The 12,471-nt window shown below is 39.3% G+C and overlaps 1 protein-coding gene across 9 annotated transcripts in view; it reads right to left on the bottom strand.

Moving 5' to 3' along the window:
- The window catches only part of pax6b (paired box 6b), a 33,869-nt gene extending 24,717 nt beyond the window's left edge, over nt 1–9,152 (bottom strand). For 2 of the 9 annotated variants that reach the window (XM_077624732.1, XM_077624684.1), the window contains exons 1-3: nt 8,994–9,117; nt 6,753–6,826; nt 1,075–1,259 (exon numbers count right to left, since the gene is read on the bottom strand). The gene's annotated coding sequence lies outside the window, so the exon portion shown is untranslated. Of the gene's footprint in view, nt 1–1,074; nt 1,260–6,752; nt 6,827–8,993 lie in introns of all 9 variants that reach the window. The other 7 variants (XM_077624741.1, XM_077624706.1, XM_077624724.1 and 4 more) reach the window with 5 other exon arrangements.
- Nucleotides 9,153–12,471: the final 3,319 nt, after the last annotated feature.

Raw genomic sequence — 12,471 nt, 5'->3', positions numbered from 1 at the left:
TGAAAGTGCAGCGAGCGGAAAGATGCCATTAAGTGTCACCCCACCTCCTTGTTTCTTGCCCCCCCCCCAAAAAATAACGAGATCTCCTCATTTGACTCCGATATGACTTTAACAATTCTAAAGAGCAACACTTGTGATTCCCATACAAGATAAAAGAGTAAATCTGTTTCCCTTTTAATTAGATCAATAGAAGATTGGCATTTCTGGTTTTCAAGAAAAAAAAGAAACATGATTGACACCTGCCATGTAAGCTTGCTTTGACTGTGGAATCGCCCCCACCCCCCCTCCACACACACAAAGACACACACTCTCTGATTTCTCCATGGCCACGAGTGGCTGAAGAAGTCAGTGTCCGTGTCGCGCCGTGACTTGACAGGACAAAATGGGAGCTAACGAGCTTGTCAGATGTCCTGACAAGACAAATGGGAGCTCGTCACTCAACGGCCTTTAATAACGTTTAATGGAAGCGTATTGAGCCCTTCAAAAAATAAAAGTGTTACACACACTGGGGTCTGCTTAATTACGCACGGCGAGGTAAATTGCGCGTCATCTAAAGGGCGTTGGCCTGTGCCCAGCACCGTCATACATGAGGGTCCATCTGCACTTATTAGCGACACCAACTTGAGAGGTAAATAATGACAACTCCAATGTCCTATGATATTCTATCAAATGGTGTCATCTGTGTACCTGACATATATAAGTTGTTCAAGAAATGATTTTTTTAATGCATATTTTCTCCACAAAGAACAGATGAACTAATTCAAGTATAGGTTTTTTTTTGTCATCAGAAAAGTGCAGAGGTCAATTCTTTCATGCCAATTTTCTATTTTCATGAAGAGCGATGGGAATTTTCTAATAACTTGTCAATCAACTAAACAATACAAATGCTTTACTACCAAGATAATGAACATGTTTAATAATTATGAAAACAACCAATATCAATCCAAACATCAATTTTGAAAAGGTAGAAATTTCATATTGACTCCTAGTTAGAGTAAACAGGTGTACCTAATGTTTTGACCGTTTTTGTTTGTTTGTTTGTTGTTATTTGTTTTTTTGCCACGTGTAAGTTACCTGTCAGAAACTTGGAGCTGGGTCTGCACGGAGGGGCCTCCCCCATTACTCGAGCTGGATGACTTTAGTGAATAAAGCTGAGGTTGTTCATTCTTGTGTGTAATTCATGGTGTGCGATATAGCCAACACGCGGTATGATAGTTGTGGTCCTGATGCACGATCCCCCGGGCACAGGTTGCACGATGCTGTTGAAAACAAACAGATTGGATCATTTCATACATTTTATCGTGCACATATCATCAATCCGTGTATTAAAAGAAGAAATGAATGGAAAAAATGATGACCTGTTCTCTACTGTACACTATGATGGACACTGTGATTAAATAAAAGACATGGTTCAATTCCATACGATTCAACAAGCACAGCAAGTGACAGGTGACCAGATGGCATTTGTAAATATCTCACTCTACTGCTTTTTTTCTGCACCTCTTCCTGATTGGAGGGGGTGTGAAAATAGTCATCATTCCACAGTAATGTGAATGCATTTACCTGCATGGCTTTTCTGTGACTTGCTGCAAGAGAACATCTAGAGATCAGATAGCTTTCAATAGAATTAAAATGAAAAAAATAATAATAACAATGAAGAATTATTCATTCATTATCCAAGCCACGTAATCTCACGGGGTTTACGGGGGTGCTGGAGCCTATCCTATCCAAGAACGTGCAGTAGACAGGGAACAACGCTGAATTGGTTGCCAGGATTAATTTGAAAATTGGTTTGGTTTATTAACTTTTTTTCACATAGTTGGGTTTGTTTCTGGTGGGTGAAATTTTAGATTGGTTTGAATTTACCGAAATAAATCATTGTATTATTTTAGGTTGAAGTGTAAGTTTATATTGTTTGCCACTGTTTGCCATCTGCTTTTTTAAAATGAACTTTTCTGAATATTGATCTTACTTTAATATAACCAAATTGCAATCAATATCTCATCTTTAGTTTTTTTATTATTAGATCCGTGTGTGGGGATTATAACGCAATGTGATTAATATAAAGTTATTTTAAGGAACCTAATGAATAACTCGTTTTTGTTCCCTTTTCTCTTGGACTCTATTTTTTCCATTGAAATGAATTCAATTTGGGTTAGTCATTTTTGTGCAAACAACAGGGAGAAAAAAAAAACAAATATAAACTAACAGCATACCGCATGCATGAATTATACAAAAACTGACACTTGGCGATAGATTTGCACGAATATGAAAAACACAAGTTTTGCTATGATACATCCTAATACTTTTTAATGAGGGCTACATTGCCAGATAGGTAATCATATATCATTCTGGTGGGTACAAACAAGTACAAATGATGCCGCGCAGGCGGTCTTTAAAAAAATGTGACAACATGAGCGCACATCTGTGTGATAAGTCTAAATAGATGCGCGCTGCTTTATACGCACAGCAAAAACGGGGCTTTCTAAACACAACGCGCACTAAATCAGGCAATAACGACGACAAACCGTGTGGAAAATGAACGCACACAGTGCAGTAAGAAATCACTTTTTTTTTACTTCTTCCCCCCTCCTTCTCATTGGATGACAAAGCCTCTAGTGAAGTAAATATCATGAGGATAATTGAACTGATTGTTAGTTGCAAGTGTCTATGTTTGAATATAAAAGGCGATTGCGCATTCCCGGTCCTATTTGACCACATTCATATTCTTAATGCGCCCGATCTTAAAGCGTAAAGATGCCGTTCTGAAAGATGCGTCATGGCGCATTATAGCTTTGCGCGTCATTTTAGTGGGAGTGGATTCATGAAAAAGTGCAGAGGTTCCAACACAAGAGTCGTTAAATTGGACATAAGTTGGGAAAAAAAACTGTGATCTTAAGGGAAATGGCACCAAGAGGGAGACAAATATCTTCCCCAGAATGCATGTTTGGCAACATAATGTAGCGTCAATGTGCACTTGGAGCTTATTATGGAAGGACTTCTCTTGAGAAGATACATTTCCAGGCCATTGCATCACTATTGATCTACACCCTGCTGTGCACACGCCCAGTCTATATAGTGTAAAGCCCATAGCAAGTGCACTGAGACTGTATATACTTCTAAATCTAATCTCAAACGAAGCTTAATTAGACAAGCAATTGCCATCGTAATTAACAGCCTCCCTTTTTACGTTGTGCTTTGATATGGTGCACACATGCAGGCAACATCAGCGGATAAAGTCTTTATTATGATTGCTGGAAACCCATCTGGTAATAGTCTTGCCCAGGACCTCCTCCCCCCTAATCAAGGTTTTAATTAAAGACGGTTGAGGGCCACGGAGAACATGAAGGCCAGTAATTAAGACTAACATTGGAGCCAACAGATGCACTGCTTCTCTCTTGCATGTGCTGGTGCTCAACAGAGATCCCGCATTGCACAGCCAAGGCGTTTATGCATATGTGAATATTCAATGAAGATGCAGTGGTGTTTTATTATCAATAATATGGCAAAAATCTCCATGCACTTTAGAAAAGACTTGAAGTCAATTCCTACTTCACATAGAGCGCAGCTGGAGAAAAAAAGTTGTAAGAAAGTCATTATACCAATAAATAGTATAAGAAAAGTTGCAATTTAAAAATATAATGGCGTGCAAACTGGTAGCAAATAGTAGACAAAAAAGTCATGAAACTCCATCAGTCAAGTTTTAACAAAGCTTTCACATCTGAAATTGAGTTGGAAGAAGGTTGTCGAGTCACAACAAAGTGGTAATAAGAATATAATTGTATTATATAGGAAAAGGTTTTAGTGGTACAAGGATAATGTAGCAATCAATGCATGAGGGAAAATGGCATTATTTTAGAAGGATAAAAGTTATAGTGTCTGCGAAAATGCCAACATTTCTAAGGATAAGATGGTGACATGAGGAAAAGCCGTTACATTACGAGACTTACGTAAAGTGTAAAGTATTTGAAAAAAAATACAATTTAACACAAATAGTTGAGCTGTAACAAATACGGAAGTCGTGACATTAAAAACGTATGAAAAAAATTGTAATTCGGAATGGGGAAAGTCGTAAGAAAGTTGCAAGTTACAAAGAAAAAGTCGTAATACTAATAGTGTAATGTATCTACTGTACTGTCGTAAAAATGTATTTTTAATGTATGGGAAAAGTTATCCTTTTTAAGCAAACTTTATAGATATTGGGACTTTTAACATAACAATCTCTTCATTTTTCACTTAATACTTAAATTTTTTAACAAACAAACTTTAACCACAGAAAAACAAATGTTTCCCTCTTAGAATTAAAGCCATGCCATACTTTATTCTAATTTTCTCACTTTGCTCAACAAGAACGCCCATTTTTCTTAGTAGTAAATTGCAAATTCATCTACTCAAACCTAAAAAAAAAATGTTTACCATCAAGTTTTCTCAAAATCCGTCAGTGTTCTTTACTTATCGGAGCTTGTATAAGTTCAATTGTAACGTTTACTCACCCTTAATATATATATATATATATATATATATATATATATATATATATATATATATATATATATATATATATATATATATATATACATACATATTTTGAATATTTACTGTCAGCACAATTTAATTCCAACTTTTACTTTTCAGTGTGACCCTAATCCTCAATTGTAAATTCCACGCATTAGTGCTGCCAGGTTCAAATTCAAGAGTTAACCCTTCATTTCCAATCTGAAGCACATTGTGTGAGAGTGGATCCATGCAGTGTATGGATGTTTGTTTTCATATTTCTATGACGTGTATTGATTTTAGGACAGCTGTTGGGGGGTTGTCGCATGAAAGGACCCCGGTCATCCCGCATTAGTGTAATTCCTGCGCACTGGTCCGACATGGGGCCCCCAGAAACACATTGTCAGGCTGTTATGAAAGGGAAGTTCCATTGATATATATTTATTTTTTTATATACTACTTATTATACTTGTTAGAACTACACAAGAATTTAAGAGTTCTACCAATTGAAACAAACTTCATCTGACCCTTTCATAAATAAAGATTAGTTAAAAGAGACACTGCATGCCTTTTTATAGTACAGTGCTGAGGTGTAGTGCCAAGTTTTAAGACTTCATTACTGCAAAGATGCACTGTAAAGGAAGAAAAACATTGGCCCTTACCAATCGCCTTCCCAAGATTTCCTTCAGATGGTTGAGCATATGGGGGTACATTTAAGCCAGAAACCCCCGCAAAGTTCCCTTCCTGCTCATTCACCAAGGAGCTTGCACTTTGGCTTCTTTGAACCTCAACAAATCACAAAAAGATGCGCTAAACATATTCCCGAGCTGTCTCCAACTATAACTGAGCCCAGAGAATTTGATATTGAATGAAACAAATGCCAAAACAGTTTTTTTACTGGTTCAACTAATAATCTATAATGAAGCAAATAAATATGGAATCCTGACCAAATGGAATCCCTGGGATATGTTAAATATTTGTATTTTAATGCTGAACATGGGTAATTGTGGAAAAACCTAATCATGGTGAAATTTAGACGACTGTATTATTATTTTTAATTGTTGTAAGATTATGAAACACAAATACCACGATCCATTTAGATTTAAACCATCTCAGACGTCAATGAGTGAGAAGCAATTGTCCAGGCACATTGTAAGCAATTGGTGCAACCAATAGAGCTTTTCTGCCCTCTAGCGGTCATTTTTAACTCTTCAAAGCTTTCCACATAAGAAGTTCATTGAGAGAACAAATATTTTCCATTGGGTGGATTTATATTGTGACACAGAACCACCCACTTTCATCTTAAAGCATAAAAAGGCTATATTGATATTTATCTCTAGTCTCTTCAATAGCACCTAAAATCCTGACATCATAGAGGCAATAAATTACAATATAGGAGGGGAAAGGACTCTAAATGTCATTTGGGGCGAATAGAAATTTTGGCGAATTCTTGATTTCTCTACATTTTTTGTACATATTTAGGCAAACAAGATCCTCTTGAATATCTTTTTGTGTCAGATTTTTATCCACCAGCAAGACAAAATTAACGGCTCAACTTCATCTTATCTTGGACTACAGTTATGCAAAATCAATCTTAAAATGTGGAAATATGGAAAGAGGAACAAAAAATCCCAGAAAGTTGTCTCTGTTAATTACAAAGATGTCTGCATTGGATTTATACACATATTTACAGTATAATCATAATAATTGAACTTCTTAAATAATTGTTTTTTTTCCCTTATTACTTCTTTTCTATTTGCTTAATAAGATGAGGCTGACTAACTCCACGCCTTACAATGGGCACTGTCCTTTGAATGGTTCTGCTAGTGGTTCCGCTGGTACACGAGAGGGAATCCGGCCATTAACAGTAATGTTAAAAGAATGAGTCTTAATTTTCCATCTGGTTGCATAGGGAGAAATGTCACACGGTTTGGACTGAAATTATTGTTTTAATTATTACCAGAGCAAAGTGACGGGTGATGAATATAGTGCGATTCAGCCTTGATCCGGTTCAGCCTCAGCTTTTTGAAGAATTACAATATAATAGGATGAAATGATCAACAAAATGAAACGTTATGCTTCAAAATAGCCATTAGGTGTCCTGTATATCACTTTGCGGGATTTTTCTATCGTAATGTCACCCTCGCTGAGGTCTTTCACTGACATTAACTTGTCAATTTCTGCCATTAAGTACAGCGATTTTATCTACACCTAAGATAGCGACAGACCGAGACAATTTAACAGGCAATTTAACTGACCGTGTGTTAGTGAAGCTGTCTGAGTCCTGCTCTCTGCCAGTGCACCATGGCATGATGGATGTAGGCAGTCTGGGCTATGTGAAAACACACACAAGTCACACTCCTAATGTTTCTGAGCACACGAGACACACAGTGATACACAGACAGGCCGGTCTGCCATATTTCCCCAATATAAACGCATATGGGCCCGTGAACAGCCAAACCCCTTTTCCATTAAGTCAACATCTTGTGCTGGCGGTTGGAACAGAGTGGGGCTGAAGTCGGGTCGTCCAAATCCGTCAGTAAGAGGAGGCAGAGGCGTTTGTCATCCTCCTCTCTGGGCACCATCCTCCTGGAAGAGGAAAGGAGCGACAGAGGGTGGTACTGCTATGTAGCATCTGGCCCCGCTAGCTCCAGCTGCAGAGTAAAAGGGGGGACAGGAGCTGCGTGGCAACCCATGGGAGATGCTCGTCCGCCAGCCAAAAAACGCCTCTGCGTCCAGTCTACGGGACGGAGGACAGTTACATCAAATCAGACGCTTCCCAGAACCATTGCTGGTGGTTAGTTATGATCGTATCAATCGCTTGTGACAATGGGAATGGGAGAATTTAACACCAGCCTCTAACATAAAAATATAATATTTTGTTTTCGTTGTAAAAAGTTTGGCCTCCTCCAATTTGACACCTTACAATAGTCAACCGCTCCAACAGTAACACGTGCAGACTCTTTCCAGTTGGGGTGGTTAACTGCCTTGCTCAAGGGCATCTTCAACAGTGATAGTCCAACAGCTCTAGAGTCGAGGGTCCATGCCCAGATCAGCTCCTCACTCTGGGGAGTTTGAATGTTCTCCCCGGGCTTGCGTGGGTTTTCTCCGAGTACTCCGGTTTCCTCCCACGTCCCAAAAACATGCAGGGTAGGCTGGTTGAACAGTCGAAATTGCCTTTAGGTGAGAGTGTGAGCATGTATGGTTGTCCATCATTTCCTTGTACCCTGTGAATGGCTGTCCACCAATTCAGGATGTCCCCCGCCTGGTGTCCATAGTTAGCCGCGATATGCTCCAGCACGCCCCGTGACCGTTGTGAGGATGAGCGTTTTGTAAAATGAATGAATGAATTTTAACAAAGGCCAGTAGTTCCAGGAAGTGACTGGCCAAGGAACCCCGCGGTCAACATGGGGGCAGACATTTTTCAATGCTGACACTATTTTAGCCAATGAATGAAAATTGCCTGCGTCATTAATACTCTTTCACACCCTTGTTTGAGTCTATCAGTGCATTTGCTTGGTTGCAATTGACATCCTAAAATCTTTGCCATACTTAGTACTCCCTTTACATTACAAGAAAATACAAAGGTAATCCTTAAGATGTTTAGATTTTAAATTGCGTCATTTCTGAGTTTAGAGGCCAAAAATTGAAGTCCAGTTAACGACAAGCGGTGGCATAAGGAAACATTACCCAAAACGATGACCCATAAATCGAAGGTCACAATGACGCCATCCAAATCCCTTGAAGATAGAATCTAGCATTAGTGCACAAATGATAATAAGCCAGCAGGGGACATTTAGCACCAGACTCTAAAGCCTCAGAGGGCAGCTTGTCACAGGATCTAGGTCTGATTCAGAGCCCCGGGTAAGGCGTTTAGTATTAGCACTTAATGTCCTAGCACATCCGTGGGCTTGTTCTCGGGCGGCGTGGTCCCGCCGATTGAAAGAAGAGATCAAATTGCATGTTTTGAGGGGAGGGATGAGAAGTTCACAGAGGGCCAACACATGCGCTGTTTCTGCTGTCAAGTGTGACCTTTATGAAGGCAAGATCTTGGGGGCTGAGGAGCCCCTTGCTCACTCGTTTGTCCTCTGGGATTAATTAACCTCATTCTACTAATAGGCCTCTGGGATTTGCATTTCAGATTGGATGAATTCCTGCGGGTGGGGGGCTATACATATTCTCTACCACTCTGATCACAACCAGGTGTAAACACATTGGGCGGTGCCTTTTGCAGCTTCAGGACCACCACTCTTCATACAAGATGCCAGTGATGTAATGTGGTAAAAAAAATCATAATAAACAAAGTAAAGAAGTCTATCCACAGCTATGGTTAGTCGGACAAGCAAATGAAATTAACAACACAGATCGCAAGCATCTGTTAGATGTCAGTAATGATGTGTCAAGGGGGGATTGTTGGGTTTGCCTATTGACGCACGCACCTCTTTACAGTGTGTTGAATGTCATATTCCCAAAAGATAGTGGAAATTTACAGTTCCTACCTAAAATCGGAAGTTTAGCGTCAATCACGGTGAGGGAACGCCAGAGGCTGCCAGCTCACATGACAGGCACGGTCCCCCCAGTCTCATCACGGCCGTCCCCATGCGCTCCGCCGTCACAACAGCTCCAGCTAATCTTCTTTTCATGGTCTTCATTACGACCTGTCAGGACATAAATTGACAGTAAATGGCCACGTTTATTAACACGGCACTAAAACAGCATCCTTGACTGTTGTGGCCCCTCGTGCAAATGTTAGCGTAATACAGTGACCAGGGGAATCAATTAAGCGGCGACATAAATTGATGCACACATACACCCGCACCTCTTGACAAACGGGGCAGCTCACAATGACAATCCCACCTTAATACACCTCCTGAAACATTATGTCCTCCGTTGATGACCTCCTTTGAAGACCTATTCAGACCGACGCTTGCTCGCCTCATATTTGCAGCGTGAGTAACGGCGGCGAGGGCCACGCTTCAAGGAGCACCGCATCGACACACAGCCTTGAGTCTGAGGCAAGACGCGGACTTTGCCATATAACACAGTAATTACTAGATCAAATCTTCTCAAATTGAGCCAACGCTGTTCTGTGATCCTTCCTATACTAATCAGCACACTGAGGTATGGCCACCCGACTATAAATTGCTGAGTTAATTAAAACCGGGACCCCTCTGTCATCTAATTACAGGGAGAAAAGGTTATTGCTTCAATGCAATTTTCCAAATATGATTCCCTCGCAGTTATTAAAAGCCTGGGTGTCATTTATTGTTTTAGATTTTTCAATATGGAAATGGCCCCAGTGACAGACGTAATGACTCGGGGAAAACGCTTCATCTCGATAGCGGCCTGGCACGGCCATTTGTCTGAGATAAGTGGAGCGAGCAGGAACCGGGGGAAATGTCACGGGAGGCATCCCATGATTGCCTCCACTTTACAGTTGTCATTAAACAGAGCAAAGGTTTCTTTTCTCCTCCGTGGCAGCACTGAGAAGTTTATTAATCTATCCAGAATAGCAGGGCTGGTGAGTTATTAGAACTATGAAAAGTCCCAATGGCGGGGAGGGGGTAATTGTGTGATGAGAGACATATATTCGCTGTTATTGTTCATTCAAATAAACATTCTTTGGCTGACACTCAAACCTGGAGGAAGCCAAATGCATCCAACGAACACACTACCAATTAACTTTAAGGGAAAGCTGGAAAGAAAACAAATAAGCACAGTGCTGAAACAAAATACAGCACACAGAGAATTAAGTGCAGGTGTTGTAAATACGAGGTTGACAAATAAAGGTACAGAAATTCAATAAAACCTAAAAATGTCATTGTTTGTAATAATTGAGCAGAAATTTCACCAGGTTTTGATACTGTAAAGCAGTGATTTTCAAATTGTGGTACGAGTAGGCGAGCTTCCTCTAGTGGTACGCAGAAGATTGACTGAATAAATGTTTAAACAATGTATTAATTAAATGAACATTAAAATGTAAGGCTAAAGAACAGTTTCTCTTCAGAGCTATTGGAATAATCTCTCGGTGAAATACTATCTAATACAATCCTCAAGTATTCTACCATTTCATTTATCCATTCATTCTTTTTGAACACCGCTTATCGTTGCCAGGGTCAAGGGATGCTAGAGCCTATCGCAGCCAAATTTGGGTTACTGCTCAAATTGTGGCTTTATAAAAACAACAAAAACTCCCCTTTTCCTCAAATATTATCACAATAATGCATTTTAACTAATTGGCTGCCATTTGTCTCAGCTCCCGTTCCTAAATCCCATTGACGGTAATTAAAAAAAATGCAAATAATCACTGCTAACTCTTCCATTCAAAATAGATTGGCATCTAGCACCATCAATTTCAGAAAATGAGTGAATGTTGGCCGTGATGCTGATACTCAGAGAGCCAAGTATTCTTTGAGGTAGCCTGAACAGCTAATTCGAACATTTTACCTATTATGCACAGACAGTTGGTCTTCAGTAACATTCCCAACCACAAAGCTCTAACGTTATTCAGGCAGTTTAAATTATTGCATATTCGGACAAAATATCCAGTGTTTAAACAAACTCTAAAGCTTGTGAAGCGCAAAGACTGATTAGTAAATTAGATTAATAGAGTCCCAATGCGTGGTTGTGAGCGTGGGCCAGGAGAAACCAAAACAGAAGTGTATGTCCTGGACACTAATACTGTGTGTCTCCCACCATAGGGTTTTCTTAATTACATTAACCAAATGCCTTCTGCAAGAGTGTGTGTGCAATCTCATGGTTAACTGAACACCCCTGTAGCTGCGCACCCCCTTCCTGTGCTTTCCTACAGTGAAATATTCATGTTGAAAGCCACTCTTCTACTTCCTCCCTGCAACATTTTTAAGTAGTTTCGGGCAATGTTACTGTTGTTTGACATCCATGCTAACTCGCCAACATGCTTTATAGTCCATAAAAGGTAACTCCTCAGCTCAAGGTTAACAGCTGGGCTTTCTGCGGTTGGGAGCTAAAATGAATCATGTTCAATATCAATGCAACCAATTATGAGAAAAGGTCTATCATTAAATAAACTTGATAGATGACCAATAAGAAACAATCTAAGAGCAAGTCATTCTTGGCTCAAATATTCAAACGCAGGTTCCCTCTAGTGTTACGAAAGAAATAATGATAAAAAAAATGTTCAAAATGTAACATCTTTCATAGCCTTGATATTTCTTTTTTTCATCAATCACATCTTTCATAGCCTTGATATTTCTTTTTTTCATCAATTAGGGTTCATTGGTCCAGTACAATTCAGTTGTATTTCACTTTTCATTCACTGGCATTTATTTTACTATGAATTCATTCAAAAAAATTAATTGCCTATGTAGCCTACAGTTTTTTTTATTGGTTCTTACTCAGCTATATTTGAACATATTGATGATCACACTGCATAATGCTACAGAGAACTACAGTAATTCCTCAAATATCGCGGTTAATGTAGACCAGACATGGCCGCTATAATCGAAAAATCGTGAAGTAGGGTCACCCCTATAATATCTACCTTTTTTTTTCTTCAGTGCTGTGTCCTTGTAGCAAGTGGAAGACAGGGGAGTAGTTCCGCTTGGGAGTGTCACTGTGGATTTTCATTTTTATGAATAAAATAAATAAATAATTAATAGCAGGAAAAAAAATTGAAGAAGTGAATTTGCGATAAGTGAAGTCACGATAATCGAGAGAAGACTACTGTATCTATTATGAAACAACTTCTTGGAATCCAACCATTAACCTTATTTAAGTCCTGATAAATTTGCTGACTATTTTAAACTACAAATGACACAACTTTGATCAAAATGAACTACATATTCTCCAAAGTAACGGACGCATCTCACATGAGGAAGAGATTTGTTTTTTTTAAATATATTTGTTGGATGACACACTGATTTGAATTGACCAGCCAGGACTAATTTAAATACATGAAGTATTCATTAATTGAATAAAGAGCCTAGTTAGCCTCAG

This window comes from Stigmatopora argus, chromosome 2, assembly GCF_051989625.1.
Source record: "Stigmatopora argus isolate UIUO_Sarg chromosome 2, RoL_Sarg_1.0, whole genome shotgun sequence".
In the NCBI taxonomy this organism is placed as follows: Eukaryota; Metazoa; Chordata; class Actinopteri; order Syngnathiformes; family Syngnathidae; genus Stigmatopora; species Stigmatopora argus.
The sequence above is the reverse complement of the archived record's forward strand: the minus strand, read 5'-3'. Positions and strand labels throughout refer to the sequence as shown.